The sequence below is a fragment of the Silene latifolia genome, chromosome 1, assembly GCF_048544455.1.
Source record: "Silene latifolia isolate original U9 population chromosome 1, ASM4854445v1, whole genome shotgun sequence".
Lineage (NCBI taxonomy): Eukaryota > Viridiplantae > Streptophyta > Magnoliopsida > Caryophyllales > Caryophyllaceae > Silene > Silene latifolia.
In genome coordinates this window covers 44721932-44738650 of record NC_133526.1, presented here as the reverse complement: position 1 = coordinate 44738650, position 16719 = coordinate 44721932, and the positions used below count along the sequence as shown (strand labels likewise).

Sequence of the window (16719 nt, the reverse complement as noted above, 5' to 3'; positions counted from 1 at the left end):
CTTGCCTCTTTACTAATTGTAGAGTTGTTTGTGGAGCTATAAATTGTGTTTTGATTCGACCGTGACCAACGACCACATCTTAATTTGTGAACACTTAGCGGGATCGCATCAAAAATGGCGCCGTTGCCGGGGACGGTGTTTGTTTGATTTAGATTTCTTTTTATTGTCATTAGTTGTGTCTTCTTCGCCTTGAGGAAGTAAAACTCCTCAAGGTTTGTTCTAATCATTTTCGAGTTGTTTGATATTTTGCATGTCTAGAAGGTTACAAGGTGATTTGTTACCTTTTGACCGTGAAATCGAAAGAACCTTGACGAACAATAGGAGACTTGTTAGGAGGAATTTGAGAGGTGTTGGTGAAGTTGTTCAACCCACTAGTGAGTTTGTCAATCCTTTCGCAATAGAAGGAGAAGAAAACCCATTACACAATACCCCACAAAATCCACCTACAATGCCAAAATTCTCGTCACACTCCGTACCCACCGAGGAGAATCTACCAAATGGTACTCCTACACCGCAACATCTCACCGGAAATTTTATTGCCAAGTCCGCCTTCATCCAACTAGTTGAGAGGAGCCAATTTGGGGGGATGCCTAGTGAGGACCCTCATTCTCATATGGAAACCTTTTGCGACTATTGTGATGCTATCTCTCAAACGGGCGTGACTCAAGACCAAATTAGATGGGTCTTATTTCCTTTTTCCTTAATCGGCACCGCAAAGCAATGGTTGAAGGGCCTTGATAAGGCCACCCTTGGAATAGATTCTTGGAAGAAGTTAGCTCTAGCTTTCTACAAAAAATTATACCCACCGGAAAAGACCAACATGCTAAGAGCTCAAATTACGGGTTTTAAGCAAAGGGATGAAGAGTCTTTGTATGAAACTTGGGAGCGGTTTAAAGGTATTTGTCGCTCATGTCCTCACCATGGACTTAGCGAATGGTTTTTGGTGCAACAATTTTGGAATGGTTTATATGAAGATTCTAGGAACATTCTCAATATGGGATCAAATGGAATGTTCACCGAAGTTGATGACAATCAAACATGGAACAAGATTGAGGAAATGGCGGTCCATAACTCACAATATAGTAGACCTCGCAAGGCTACTAGAGGAGGAAAGCATGAAGTTGACTCCGTTACTCAATTGGGTGCTCAACTTAGTGCTCACATTGACACAATCAACTTGAAGTTTGAACAAGCTATGGCTAGACTTGAGGAAAACTCAAAATCATCGAAGCATCATGTTAATGCCATGACGGCATCCTCATCAATCCCAAGTGGGATATGTGAGAATTGTGGAACTTTGGGACATGACCAAGGTGAATGTAGGGGAACAAATGAACAAGTGAATGCTTTCCAAGCATACAATAGTGGTACCCCTTATTCCAACTTTTACAATGAAAACACCAAATTCCATCCAAATCTCTCATACAAAAGCCAAAATGTTCAAAACCCTCAAACAACATACACTCCACCACCCATGAGAAACCAAAATCAAAGACCCTTTTACAATCAAAACCATGGTTACCAAAATCAAAATCCATACAATCACCAAAATGACCAAGGTTTTGATGTCCAAAAAGCGGTCCTCCAAATGCAAAAGAACCAACAAGAATTTTTCACTCAAATGCAAAAAGATAGCCAAGCAAAAGAAACCACCATCAACAACATTCTAGCTCACACCAAGATGTTGGAAACACAATTGACTCAACTAGCATCTTCGAGCTCACAAAGACAAAAGGGGCAATTACCACCTCAAAGTAATCCCCCTAGACATGAAACGGTTAGTGCCATTCACTTGAGAAGTGGTACAAGGTATGAAGCACCGAAGAAGCAAGTTGAGGATGAAGTTGTGGAAGCTAGTGAAAAGGAAGAAATTGTGCAAAACTCCAAAGATGGAGAATCATCAAAAGAAGAAAGTTCAAAGAAAAATGAAGACAAGGCCAAGGAGAAGGAGCCCATTGTGATTAGACTTCCTTTTCCAAGTCGTCAAGCCAAGCCCAAATTTGATGATCAACTTGGAAAGTTCATGGAAATTGTGAAGAATTTAGAAGTCTCAATTCCTTTCACGGAATTAATCAATCACGTTCCGGCCTATGCGAAGTACATGAAAGATATCCTCACAAAGAAGAAGTCGATCCGGAAACTTGAGACTATCGCATTCACTAAGGTGAGTAGTGCAATACTTCAAGGTAGTTCACCTCCGAAGTTAAAGGATCCGGGAAGCTTCTCAATACCGTGTACCATTGGCGACACGACGATCAACAAAGCCTTATGTGATCTAGGGGCTAGTGTGAGTGTCATGCCATACTCGGTGAGTAAAAGGTTGGGGATGGGAGAGCTTAAATGCACCAACATCACACTCCAAATGGCCGATAGATCGACGAAGACACCGTTAGGGATATGGGAAGATGTCCCCGTACGAATTGGGAAGTTTTTCATCCCGGTGGACTTTGTCATTGTTGATATGGAGGAAGATTCCAACATTCCAATCATCCTAGGAAGACCTTTTCTACACACCGCCGGTGCGATAATTGATGTGAAACATGGTGAGCTCACTCTAGAAGTGGGAGATGAAAGCATAACTTTTAATCTTGACAAGACTATGAGAGCTCCTCGTTTGCATGAGCCATGTTTCATGATTGATCATTATAGCCGAAAAGATGAGAAGAAGAAATCGGAACTCCAATGGAAGAAGAAAATTGAAGATGCTCCATTCAAAGAGCAAGTGAATTGTGACAAGGAGAGCTTGCAAAGCTCATCAAAATCAACCAAGGAAGAAAAGGATGGCCTCATTGGCCAAGAGAAGAAATTGGGAGAGTTGTCTCCATCTAAGCAAGAGATTTTCAATGATCAACTCAATGAAGTTTGTGGTCTTTGGGACGACGAATTTGAAGGGATTTTTAATCCCTACATTGGACATGCCATCGATCATGATCAACAACAAGGGCCACGGTCCATTGAGAACCTCTACCATGATAATGAACAAGCCTTTGATTACTTCTTCAAGGTGTTGAGAAACATCAACAACAACTTGGACATGCCCCCTTGACATCTCATCAAGAATGAGAGTTTGGTGGAGTCCTCCCTAAACCACCACTTGTAAATATTTATAACTCCCTAACTTACATTTCAATTCTTGTATTGCATTTTTGTCATCTTTGGATTTTTATTTACTTTGATCAAAATAATTGTCATGTAAGAGAGAAGTGAGGGAGGGACTAACAATTTCAATTGATGTGTAGTGCTTTACCTTAGTGTGGGGATGGCAATTGCCTAGGCTATCCATGCCTTAGTAGTGCCCCCACAATGAAGAACACAAGACTTGAAGAAAGAATGAAAGAATGATAAGGGAAATGCGCTGTGCACGGGTGGAACTGAATCCGTGTACAAAGAGGAAGAATCCGAGCGGATTCCCAAGAATCCGCCCGTCTTATGTAATGTGAGCGTCCTGCAGAAAAGACGCCCGTCTTGAACTGAGCTGAATTTTGAAATTTTCTTGACTATTAAAGAATCCGAGCGGATTTCTGAAAATCCGCCCGTCTTTGAAGAATCCGTCCGTCCTGGGAAAAAGACGTCCGTCTTTGCAGCTGAGGAAAACAAGAAAATTTCTCTGGACAGGAATCCGTCCGTCTTTGAGCAAATCCGCCCGTCCCGTGTTCAACAAATCCGAGCGGATTGTCACAAATCCGCCCGTCTTTAGGCGAGCTTTGCAAAACCCAGAAAGACCAGAATCCGCACGGATTGGGCAGAATCCGCACGGATTGCCCCTGCAGATTCGAAATTTTCGGCCTCTTTAAAACCCCTCCCACCTTCATTCATTCATTCATTCATTCATAAACACTACCCACAACATCAAAACCCTCATCCTCTCCATCATAAAAACAAAAACCCTCAACAACATTCAACAAAAACAAATCAAACCATCCTTCCAACAACAAATTAATCACTCCTTCTTCAACAAAAATCAAAACCAAGAACAAAATCTTCAACCTTTGAGTCGATTTTTGTTTTCATAAAGGCAAAGCCTTTCACCTTCAAATCAATTTGGGCATACTACAAAGTGAAGATTTTTCACTCTTTTCTTGGTTAGTTCATCAATGGCAAGGACTAAGGGAGCAACAAAGGCACCAAAGGCTAAGGCACTCTCACAAAGGCAAAAGGCTCTTCAAACAAAGAAAGCTTTGGCTATGTTGGTAGCAACACCAAACTTGGAAGTGCAACAACAACAACAACCTTCTATGGGAGCAACAACACCTTCTACTCCGGTAATTAATCAACTTTTGCATTATCCGGAGGTAACTTTTATTTCCGATACCCATAGAAATACCTTTGTCAAGTTTGCTATGAAGTCATTACAATCCACCAAATTCATATGTGAAGATACCTTACAAAAATTGGGTGTTCTTGAACAAACAAAAGCCTTTTTCAATGCCATGGGGTTAAAGAAATTGTTTGAAACAAGGGAATTGACATACCCCTCCCTTACCTTGGAATTTTTAAGTTCTTTGAAAGTCACCAAAGTTGAGAATAGAGAAAATCGCGAGTTTCGTCTAGCTAATGTTAGTAGACGCATTACCTTTAAGGAATTGGGTGAAATTTTGGGTCTTAGTGATGAATCGCGTTATCTTAAGCATTATGGAAAGTATGACCCCGAGCCTCTTTGGGAGGCAATCTCCGGAAAGAAATTTGAGGATTTTCATGCGAGTCGTGCTCTTTTGGTCCACCATCCGGGCATAAGAGTATGGCACAAGGTTGTGGGAAATACCATAGTTGCTAGGAAAGACACCAATCATTTCACAAGACTTGATTTTATTCTCCTTGAATCGGCTTTGAATATCGGAAGAATTCATACCAAGCCTTACAATTCTTTGAGGCTCTTGGTAGATAGATGGCTCAACATCGATAGTGGGAAGAAGGGCACGACCGTTATTGTCAATGGCGGCCTAGTTACACTCCTAGCCAAGCAATTTGATCCTAACTTCAATAAGGATAACAAGTACAAAGCAAAGGAGGGTGGCCATCTTGTTGATATGCATACTATGATTCACAAGTTCAAGTGGGTTGCCAAAAACCCCCTTGACACTAAGTATGGATGGCTAACTAGTGAAGCTAGATCGTTCACCTTGCCCTCGAAGATTTGTCGTCTAAGCGTCCACCGGACCAATTATCTACTTCCCCTTTCCGAAGAAGCCGAGTATATCATTCAACAACAAAAGGGTGATCTTGAAATGCCCTCCTCTTCCATTGTCATACCACCTTACCCCTTTGAGTATGAAGAGTTCAAGCCGGAAGGAGTTGAAGTTGGGAAATACTATGTGACTCTTCTCATGCAAGCAATGCACAAGAAAGCCTATGAAGATCGGAAAAATGCTTATTTGGCTCAATATCCACCCCTCCTACATTTAGCTAGGCAAGGACTCCTTGATCCATCTTGTCCTTTGCCTAGTTGGGCGGATAGAGAAGTCTTATTTCCGGGTGCATCTAGGGGCGTTGTGGGTGACAATGAGGTTGTTGGAAATGATGAAGAAGTTGATGATAATATTGAGGAAGAAGCAAGTGAAGGAGAAAAGGATGGTGAAGATGATGAAGATAAAGATGAGGAAGAAAGTGAAGAAGTAAATGACAAGGAAAGCGGCAATGTGACCACTTCTCATGAGGGAAGTGATGATGATAGCATGATGGAAGATTAGCAAGCCTTGGAGACTCCTACACTCTCATGGTTTGTCTATTTCTCTCTTTGTATTTTACTTCATTTTGATCATTGTTGGAGTAGTCCTAGCCCCATCAAAGGACTCACACCTCGGTACCATTGAGGTGTTCTCATTCTATTGTTCCCATTTTGTAAAATCCAAAATGACAAATTAGTTTCATGCATAGCATAGTGTGTGCATGAACTATACCCATCCTTGGACATTAGCAATAGTGTCTCACTCGGTTTGGGGAAGTTAATGCATACGCAACGGGAGGTAATCTAAATTATCTTCTCCGTCATAACAAAAACCATGCATCATGTAGTATAGCTTAGTAAAGATTGCATTTAGTATAGAAATCATGCATCATCTTTGCATAATTTCCATCATTTTGGCCATTGAGGACAATGCCCATATTAGTGTGGGGATGGGAATTCTAACATATAACTCTTATTCAAAAAATCCAAAAAAATTGAAAAATTTCAAAAATCATAAAAATTGAAAAATTGAAAACCCAAAAACAAGTTCATTTCCTTTGTATATATTGTCTTGTATATATTGTGTTTGTTTTATCCTTGTTCACATTGATTGACTACGCCACATCCGAGACATGAGGATATTGAAGACCGCATGGTATGATCTTTCCAATCTCCTTTTCCCTCTTTATGTTAATGACTATGTGGCTTTATTTTGATTGATGCGGTATAACAATGTGAATCTAGGACTTGCATTTAGATTGTTTGTCATATTAGTTGGTAGAATCATTTGCATTAGGATGTTTATATGCTAGTTGCATCATGGCATGTAGTTTGCATGTTAGAAAAATTTTGCGAAACCGTCTACTTGAGAAGCTTGACAAGTGTATATAGGCCCTAGTAGATGCTTTTTCTTCTTAAGACTTTGCTTGTTAGAATGCTTGTAAAACACCCTAGGATGTGTCATGCTAGTATCCTTTGACCTATGGTTTAAGGCCTAGTCAAGAGTACCTTGTGGTGTGATAACTCCTTGGCTACCGTTTATTCCAAGGTGACCCTTGAAACCATGCAACCATCATTCATCCATGTTATACCATACATTTTGTCAACAAAAGGAAATGGGCACAAAAAGAAATCAATTTGAGTTCAATGAAATGAAAAGTGAAAGAAAGTTTGCAAAAATGCATCAAATGAAAAGAGGAGCAAAAATAGAACTCCTAAGCTTCAAATACAAGGCACCCTCGTTACTAATTGGGGTGAATTTGAAAATGTTCAAAAAGAAATGCAAAAAAAGTTGTCAAGTGTTGAAATGCCAAAAATCAAGAAATGGCAAAGAAAGTGTTCTCAAATGTCAAATGCCACAAGAAATTGGGGGGAAAAACAAAAACAAAAGCAAACTCCCAAAGTGAAACTCAAATATTTATTGATCCCTTTATCCATCATATCCATTTTTGTGCATGGTAGAGAGGGGACGACCCTTCTTCTTGTCTAGGCAAGAGAGGGAATTCCGCGATCCTCCAGTGTTTCTAACACCATAGGGAGTCTATTCTTGACGAAAGCATTTAACGATTGAGGACAAAGGTACCCTAGCTTGACACAACTTGGAGGTGATTTATTGGTATCCTTCTAGGCCTAGTAGTTTGAACAAATTGCATCTATGAAGGATTGTGTACCCTTGAATTGCTTCCCTTGTAGATAATTTCCGCCACTTGATGAGGGAGTGGCTATTCTTTTTGTAGATGCATCCATTATGTGTTTTTGTGTGCTTAATTTTTGGATGTGTCGCCATTTTGGCAAGACCCACCTTGCCTTGCAAGAAGGCATCCTACCTCATGGTTGCCTTGTTGTGAGTTGAAGGGGCGGAGTGAGACCCGCTAATTGTCTCATATCGGCTATATTATTAGGATAGGTTAGTATTGGTCCTAGTCTTTGTCACCTCTTTACTCGGGACGAGCAAAGGTTCGGTTTGGGGATATTTGATGTGACCATAATTGGCGCATATTTAGCCCCCGAATTAGCCTTGTTTCCATGCTTTTTAGTGCTTATTTGGGTCATTTCTTATCTTTAGTTCTTTGTTTTGCATATTCTTTGAGATTTTGATCCCTTGGTAAGAAAGGAGTAAGAATCTTGCATTTTCATGGCAAAACGAGACTAAATAGATCGAATTCAATGACCAAGCATCAAGGAGAGACAAGATTAGAAGGCCTTTGTACATATCATAGTAGAAGAGCAATGTTGAGGAAAGATCCTTGAGTCCCCAAGGAATTTATGAAGAAAAGGGAAGAAAAGAAGAAGTTACTATGCTGACTGACAATCCGAGCGGATTGTCAACAATCCGTCCGTCTAGCCCCAGCACAATCCGAGCGTCCTTGCCTGAATCCGCTCGGATTCCCCCTCAACAATCCGCACGGATTCCCCAGAATCCGCTCGAATTCCAACAGTGCAATCCGCCCGTCCCGACCCTATTCCGCCCGGATTTCTTCACAGCACGGATTGTCAACAATCCGTCCGTCCAGCCCCAGCACAATCTGAGCGTCCTTGCCTGAATCCGCTCGGATTCCCCCTCAACAATCCGCCCGGATTCCCCAGAATCCGCTCGGATTCCAACGGTGCAATCCGCCCGTCCCGACCCTATTCCGCCCGGATTTCTTCACAGACGGATTGTCTTCTTCAAGCTACGAAAAGAGAAGCCCTTCTTTCGTAAAAATACCGGGTCCTCCTTGCTCAACTTAAAAGTGTAATTACTAGTTTAGCCCTTAGTTAACCCTAATGCATCCTCCCTAATTTTCACTATAAATACCCCATTAGTCTAATTAGAGGAGCATGTTCTTCTTATCAATAATTAGTGTAGTTAATATCAATCAAATCTCTCTTCAATATTGTAATCAAGTATTAATCAAGTTTTAATCCAAGTTTTAGTTCTTTAATCTCTCTCTTGTTCATCCTTTATTTTGGGTAATTGAAGATTATTTGGGTTATTATTGGGAGATTGACAACCTCTCAATCAAGCATTCAAGTACTTCTATTATTCTTGCTTTATTATTGGAATCATTAGTAGGTATAATCTCTTAATCCCTTTTTAATTATTGTTAATTACTTTCATTTATTCATCATGTTTCATATTGTTGGTATGATTGACAACCTTGCTAGCATGATCAACATGATAAGGAGTGAGTAGTCTCTTAGCTAGGGTTAATGGGTGATTAGGGGAAACCAACATGGGGAATGATTCATGCTTAAATTAATATGCTTTCATGTTTTATTTGCTTGCTTGTTTTGATCTCAACTCATGCACATGTTATATTTGATGAAATGCTAAGCCTATGAATCCTTGCATTTACTATCATCTTCTATCTTTTCAATGAGACTTGTAAGACATAACCCAACTCGAGTCTCATTAGACCATGCATGTTGTTGAGTAGGGAAGATTAAGTCGACTTGTAGGTGTTGTACAATCTAATCGATTCGGCTCCGGGACCCAAACTTTCCTAGGATTGTAAGATATAACCCAACTCAATCCATCACAACAATAATTGCTTGCTTATAATTTGAGAACATGTTTGTATGATCATATCCCATGATTCCCCTATGATTCCATGACACCCTAGTGCCTTTAATCAATTGTTTACACCCCTTTAGTTCATCTTGCTTGTTTATTTTCATTGTTATTCTAGTTTAGTAACCTTCTACATCAACCCAATTTGTGACACCCCTTAGACACCACTAGTTACAATAGAAATCTCACTTCAACTCCCGTCCCTTGGGATCCGACCTTTACTTGCCTCTTTACTAATTGTAGAGTTGTTTGTGGAGCTATAAATTGTGTTTTGATTCGACCGTGACCAACGACCACATCTTAATTTGTGAACACTTAGCGTGATCGCATCAACGCAGTCTTATGCATGTCTTCTTTCGCCATCTTGATTTGATTATAACCGGCGTATCCATCCATGAAGGATAGTAACGCGTGATTTACCGTGTTGTCAACCAGGATGTCGATGTGAGGTAATGGGAAATCGTCCTTCGGACTTTCCTTGTTTAAATCTCGGAAGTCGACACAAACCCGAACTTTACCATCTTTCTTTGGCACTGGTACGACGTTAGCCACTCAGTCCGAGTATTCTGACACCTTGATAAACCCAGCTTTGAGTTGCTTGTCGATTTCTTCTTTGACTTTCAAAGACCAATCTGTGTGCATTTTGCGTAGTTTCTGCTTGACTGGCTTATATCCCGGCTTGATTGGGATCCTGTGCTCCGCAATTTCCCTATCAATGTCTGGCATGTCTTTGTAGGACCATGCGAAAATATCTTTGAACTCATGCAACAAATCAATGAACCCCTGTCTTTCGGTGGGACTTAAAGTAGTTCCTATTTTAAGCTCCTGTGGTTCTAAGGTTGTACTTACATTGATAGTTTCGGTATCTTCGATGACCGAGGTTTTCTGTTCGTACTCTTCCAACCCTTTTATCAACTGTAGAGGTAGTTCCACTTCTTCTTCTTCGACCAATTGTTCATCCTCGACCTCAGTCTCAATGTCATTATTAAAACAATCATTTTCAAAGTTTGAATTGCAATGTAAGTGAGACAAGTCGTAATCAAACTGGTTCATATTATTATTGATTTGAAATTGCGCGAAATGCGCTAACATTTGAGCCAACTGGTCAGAGCTCAGTGGCGAGATAGGGGTATTTGGGACAGGCCCCGGAATACCACCATTAGGAAAAGGTGCATAGGAAGGGAAAGCTAGGGGAGGGGTATTTTCAACACCTGACTCCTTAGAATCAATCTTAGGACCTATCTCAGACTCAGACTCCGACTCAGACTCAGACTCAGAATCGGTAACATCATCTGGCTTGAACATCTCTCCTTCTCCCGTTGTCAACTTGAAAAGGAGTCCCTTGTTATCAGTCCACTTGACGGTTTTCCGCCATCCCGTGTTGGTCCTAAGAGGATCTACATCGGTGATGAGGGTAGATGGATCGAACCGCTCGCTCCTCAGGATCATGCTTACCAAATCTTCGTTTGGTATTGGTGATTTCTTCTCTTCACCGAAAAGGAGACCCATGGCTTTCTCGTCATTTATTGGATCTGGTTTGGTTTCTACCGGCATTACGGTCGAGAATGTCTTCGGGATGTAGTAGCAATCTTGGAATACTTCGATTCCTGGGACCATAAGGTTCTTCTTTGGGTCAAAGATAGGTTCGGGGAAGTCCATGCAGGGAAGTTCTCCCCCAGCCCTCACGAAGTGACCGTTTAGAGTTAGGTGATACGGTCCCATTTTGATATCTCGATCTTCGATCGTTCTTCCCCTCTTTTCCCGTAGATCTTTCTCAGTGGGCTCATATCCAAGCCCGAAAGTTACTCCTTTGGCTACGGGTGGTTTCAACTTGAAAGTCTCCTCCTTTCTAGGATATAAAGAGAAATCGAAGTACTTTCCAGTCTTGAGAATCACCTCGCAGGCATGACTTCCCGTATATAGATCCATATTCTCTGCTTCGGAGTTCAGCTCGATCATGTTGACAATCTCGAAACCACATGCGTCATTGGCAGTTTCGACCCTTACTTCAGAAGTAATGTCTCCTCCGCCACGATGGTGGCGTGGCTTCAATGGTGACGGTTTTGCCATTGAGTGGGACCTTGATTTTTCGATGCAGCGTTGATGTTACAGCCCTCGTAGCATGGATCCAAGGCCTTCCCAACAATAAGTTGAAGGATGAGCAAATGTCAATTACTTGGCAACTCACTTTCTTTTCTACTTGCCCCGTCTGTACTACTAGATCGACAAGTCCACTTACTCGACGCATAGTGTCGTCGAATGCCCGAATTGTCTGTGTAGTGGGAATGAAGTCATTCTTCTCCAGGCCCAGGATATGCGCTGTTTTCAAAGGGAGTACGTTGACAGCCGATCCGTCATCGACCAAGGTCATAGGGATATGCTTGTTGAGACACACGGTAGCAACATAAAGGGCCAGGTTATGTCGAGGCCTGAACGGTGGTAGATCTTCGTCGGAAAATGTCACGGCGTTGGTAATCTGTGGCCGATTCTGGGCGATGTGAGTGACCATGTCTGCAGGAGTAGTATTTGACGACACGGTCATGTTCATCAAGGCTTGCAACAAAGCCTGATGATGTTCGAAAGAGCTCCAGATAAGTTGCCAAATAGACACGTCGGCCTTAGTCTTTTGGAGTTGTTTGATGAGAGAAGCCTCGGAGGTCGACCCTTCACCAAGAATTTCGACCACTGCCGGCTCTTTGAGAGGTCCCTTGCTTGGGATGTCCTTAGCTTTCTCCACACGATACGGGCGCCCGGATCTAGTCAGATGGTTTGACTCTAAAGCATGTTGCCTCACCTTTAAGATTTCTTCTTGGGTGTGAGGAATTGTCGCACCTTTGACGAGGTAAACATCATCCTCGTCATCAGCCCAAACGCCATTAACTTCATTGCTGCTTCGGAGTATGTAAGGAGTACAATCGACCACAAAATCCCCGAATGTAATCTCGTTTCTCGAGCTTGGTAGGAATTCGGAGCAATCCACGAATATTCTTCCGACGAAAACCCCTTTTAGACGACATGGGCGGATCAAGTGAGAGTAATCGACACTATCTTCGGTAGAGACAAAGTTAGTGTGGTCGCCAAATGGATTGGTGACGTTGTTGGGCTTTATGGCCGGGATTGGGAGCGTTCCGTTCTCAATCATATCTTGAATTTCGTGCTTTAGTCTAAAGCACCTTTCGAAGATCGTGTCCCTTCCCTTGATGAAAGGCACAAGAGGCATTCGGTTTGTACCATTTGCCTTGTTGTTTGACAGTGGATCCGGAGTTGGACCAATGGGCTTCAACTTTCCTTGGGCCATGAGCCTTTGGAGAGCGTAGGCATAAGTGCACCCGATATCGGTGAATACCCTCGGAGCTTGGCGCGGAGGCCTTTTTGACTGTCCATCTAAGAGATTGACAGTTTCAACAAAGTGGGCGCTGCTTTGGTGCTTTTGCTTTAGATGACGAGGCCCCCGGTATCCTTTTGGCTTCTCGGCTTGACCATTCGGACATCGTCCTCTACCTTTATCCCGATTCTTATCAATTCTTTGAAAGAACCAAAATTCGATATTTCGAGCATTACGGTAAACAGTGTCGTAAATTCTTCACGAACTTATCTACCATTTCGACTTCATCAGGCTTCTTAGCTAGTTTCACGCTTTCAGCGCGCCATCTTGCGAGGAATTCAGTAAAGCCCTCTTTTTCCTTCTGTGTCATTACTTCCAAAGTCCTTATGTTGGTTTGAATCTCAACATTGTCAGCATAGTACTTACAGAAGTCCACCGTAATATCATCGAAAGTGGGGAAGTTCTTAAGGTCAAGATTATAGAACCACGCCTTCGGGTGTTCATCCAGAGATTGGGCAAAAATTTCAGAGAGCATGTCAGCAGGTACTCCCTTCAGTGCTAAGTACCCTTTATAGGCCTTAACATGGTGGACTGGATCTTCGGTGCCCTTGAATTTTGGGATGTCAGTGAGTACCATGTTCGTGGGCAACTTATCCTGAACTGGGGCATAGGCCCTAGCATTCTCATAGTGAATGTTCTTCCCCTGGGAGAGTTTCAAACGGTCTTCGATGAACTTGAACCGTTTCTCCGGATCGTCGGAGGTGGGGTAGATGGAGGGGAATCTTCACCCGCCTTAGATTCGATTGCATCCATTCGGGTCATCATGAGGTTCACGGCCTCGGTGAGCTTGTTGATAGCATCTTCCATTGCTTGACGTCGGGTTTTGGGCGGCCTTTCTACAAGAAAACCCCGTCATCGAGTCAATATTTAAAGTAAGAGCCCCGCACACTTAAGGACACGACCCTAACTTGACTCAAACAAAGACTCGACTTGAGACTGACTAACCAAAGGTTCGACTCACGGTTGGATTTAGACCTTGGTTCATTTTAGACTCGGCAAAACGACATGACTCAAACTGTCATAGCACGATTCTAAACCGGACTCGGTGTGACTAAACCCGTGATTGGACCAACATAGTCCTTAGGTTCGGGTGAAACGTCCTAAAGGGCCTAGCTTGGACATGTCTGTGGACTATCCTAGACCAAATGGTCGACCAACATGACTCAAAGCCCAAGAGGTGAGCTTGGGTGACCCAACAGGGTCATGTTCTAGACTCTTAGAACGAAACACACCCGGCCTAACACGGCCATGACCCGGACACGACTCGACGCATTTCATGCTTGGTTGAGGTTCGAGAGGCATTTTGGATTGATTTTGAAAAACGAATGATCGATTTGAAAAATGAGATTTGAAATGGGCAGCATGCCGGTTATAAAAGCTTGTTTTGGCCGAAATTTCTAGTCCTATTTGGGCAGCATTCCGCGTTTTTAAAACCATGCTAATTTTGAAAGTAAGTTGTTCAAAAGTTCGGTTTTGAAATGGACATGGAAAATTTTGAAAAGACTCGGGAAACAACTTGCACATTGTCATTCTCATGTTATAAGGATGTATGCTCCTAGACATCTCTAAGTCTCGGCAAGTCTTCTACAAGAAGGTCTATGCCCTCCATCCTTTTGCGGTCTTATAGAGCAAGGGCCTTAAGGTAAAGTACCTAGAAGAGCGTCCCCACCATCAAGAACCACGCGAGGTGAAGTGGAAGCGAGCAATGTGCAGCTTCCTAGCATAGTGGGACGTCGCCCCCCACGCATCACGAAGAAACGCTGGGACGGCCCGGGAAAATCCATAAGGGTTTATGCATGAATCGTAGCACTATGAGTAATGTTTTACTTTCCAACACTTTCTTTTCAAGTTTCACCTCGGAGGAAAAGACCCTAGAAACAAAGTGTAACTAGTCCTCTTTTCCCAGTGAGTCGCCAAATCGTGGACAAGGCCCTCGGGAGCTGCGTCCGCGGGATCCACACTAGGCATAATCGACTCGAGGTTCTTTCGAATCGAATTAAGACAAATTAGAGTCGCCACCAAGTTTTTTGGGAACTTGGAACCGTTCAAGTCAACTTTACACCTTTCATCGAAAAGCATAAAGCCAATCGACTACGAGTGATTAAAGATAAAGACTAGTACCCTATATCACTCGATTTGAATGACTCTCGTAATCCAATGGTATTTAGACGGATCCACAAACCATAGATCTTGAGTAAGGGGTGAGGGTACGTGTTAGGAAGCCCATAAGGACACCAAACCCCGCCCATCGATAACGGCCTCTACTAAGTCAAGTGTCGGAGTTCAAACAAGGTCATAGCTACTAGAGCTGGCAAGTCTGACCCGACCCGAGTGACCCGACCCGAACCCGAGCAAACCCGACCCGAACCCGAAAATATTGTGACCCGAAACCGACCCGACCCGACCCGATGACGACCCGTAACCCGACACGACCCGATTATCAGTGACCCGAACCCAACCCAGACCCGACCCGATATTGACCCGACCCGATACTGACCCGATTAGATTGATGACCCGACAATTATTAAGCTTAATTTTGATCAAAATGAAAGTGATTTTGTGTTTAGATTGATATGTTTGACTTAGTAATGGATTAATTAAACCAAATAATAGGTTAAAAACTAAATTTAATGGTAAAAAATTATAATAATGCGATTAAGTTACCGGACCCGATAATGACCCGACCCAAACCCGACCCGACCCGACACATCATTTGACCCGAAATGACCCGACCCGATAACGACCCGAACCCGACCCGACTCGACCCGAAAGGGTATGCTGACCCGATATGACCCGAACCCGATATGACCCGACCCGACGTGACCCGACCCAAACCCGACCCGACTGACCCGATTGCCACCTCTAATAGCTACTACGATATATGATATGCAAACATCGTTTTAAAACCCTAACATGTGACAACAATTTCTATGTCGTTTTAGATGCAACTAAACTAACTTTGTCAAAGTTGTAATTTAGCATGTGGGTTGATTGATCTAACAACATACAAAACAAAGCAAACAAGGCTTAAGGGGGAATGGGGGAGCCGTGGGATCTACCTATTACAAACCAGGCATTTCATGCCGACACAACGATAAATTAAAGATACAACTCGATCTAAATACAATTGCTACATACGATACCATACACGACACATGGCCAATTCGGCCTAAGAAAGCGTGCACAAAGGGGTGGCCCACGGCTCACATGACTCACGGCCTTGGGTCACTCTTCGTAATGTGTGCTTTCACTTAATCTTATCGAATTAGACATTGGGTCACACACCAAAGCATGCATTAGCATAAATCGGGCCATGTTGCTTTAAACAACATGCGATTTACTACGCTCTTACTTGCATTGGGGCACAACCATCTAACCAAACAAGACTAAGGTTTTTAGAAGAGGTTTTGACTCGATAAAAGTAAACTAATTACAAACAAACTACCAAACATGACTCGATAAACAAAGTAATTACAAGATACGAAATAACGAGATAAAGATAAGAAAACAACGAGAAAAGGACCACAAGGACACGGCCAAACACGGCCTACACGTTCTAGCCTACCCTAATTCTTAGGTTAGATTCATTAGGTTAGATAGATGATTGCAAAACGGGATAGGAAACAAGTTAGAAAACGAGTTAGAAACAACGTTGATCGATTGAGATGATGTCGCGCAAAAGTGTATTCTACACGGCCTAAAAGGGGTCAAATTAGGTCAAGTTTGCTAATTAATTTAACTCATCGAGTGTTAATAAGAAGGTGCTAATCACGCACTCTTATACTAGCGAGAAATTAGGTGAAAGAGAAAGATGCATTCAATTAAGTTACAGAATCGTCAGTTGATTTTTAAAGCTATGTCGATGTACCCTAAAGTGTCTAATTAGGTTACTAAATTAATCGAATGTCATCTAAACGAGTTATATGTTAACAATCAGAGGTCATACTAACATGTGAATGGTCCAGGGGTAGGTCGAATCACACAAGAGAAGAGAGGGGTCAAAAGCGAAGAGCGAAGTCAGAATTCGTTTTATTAATGCCCTACCTTGAACACGAGGATATGTAAATGAGACGGGGGTGTACGACCGACTGATGTAGCGGTTTTTTTCCCATCTCA

The 16719-nt window shown here is 42.4% G+C and overlaps 1 non-coding gene across 1 annotated transcript; it reads right to left on the bottom strand.

The window, feature by feature from the left end:
* Nucleotides 1–820: 820 nt before the first annotated feature.
* LOC141619055 (small nucleolar RNA R71) lies at nucleotides 821–927 on the bottom strand. The gene has a single exon (XR_012531577.1). It is a non-coding gene; the product is annotated as a small nucleolar RNA R71 (small nucleolar RNA).
* Between the last annotated feature and the right edge of the window lie 15792 nt (nucleotides 928–16719).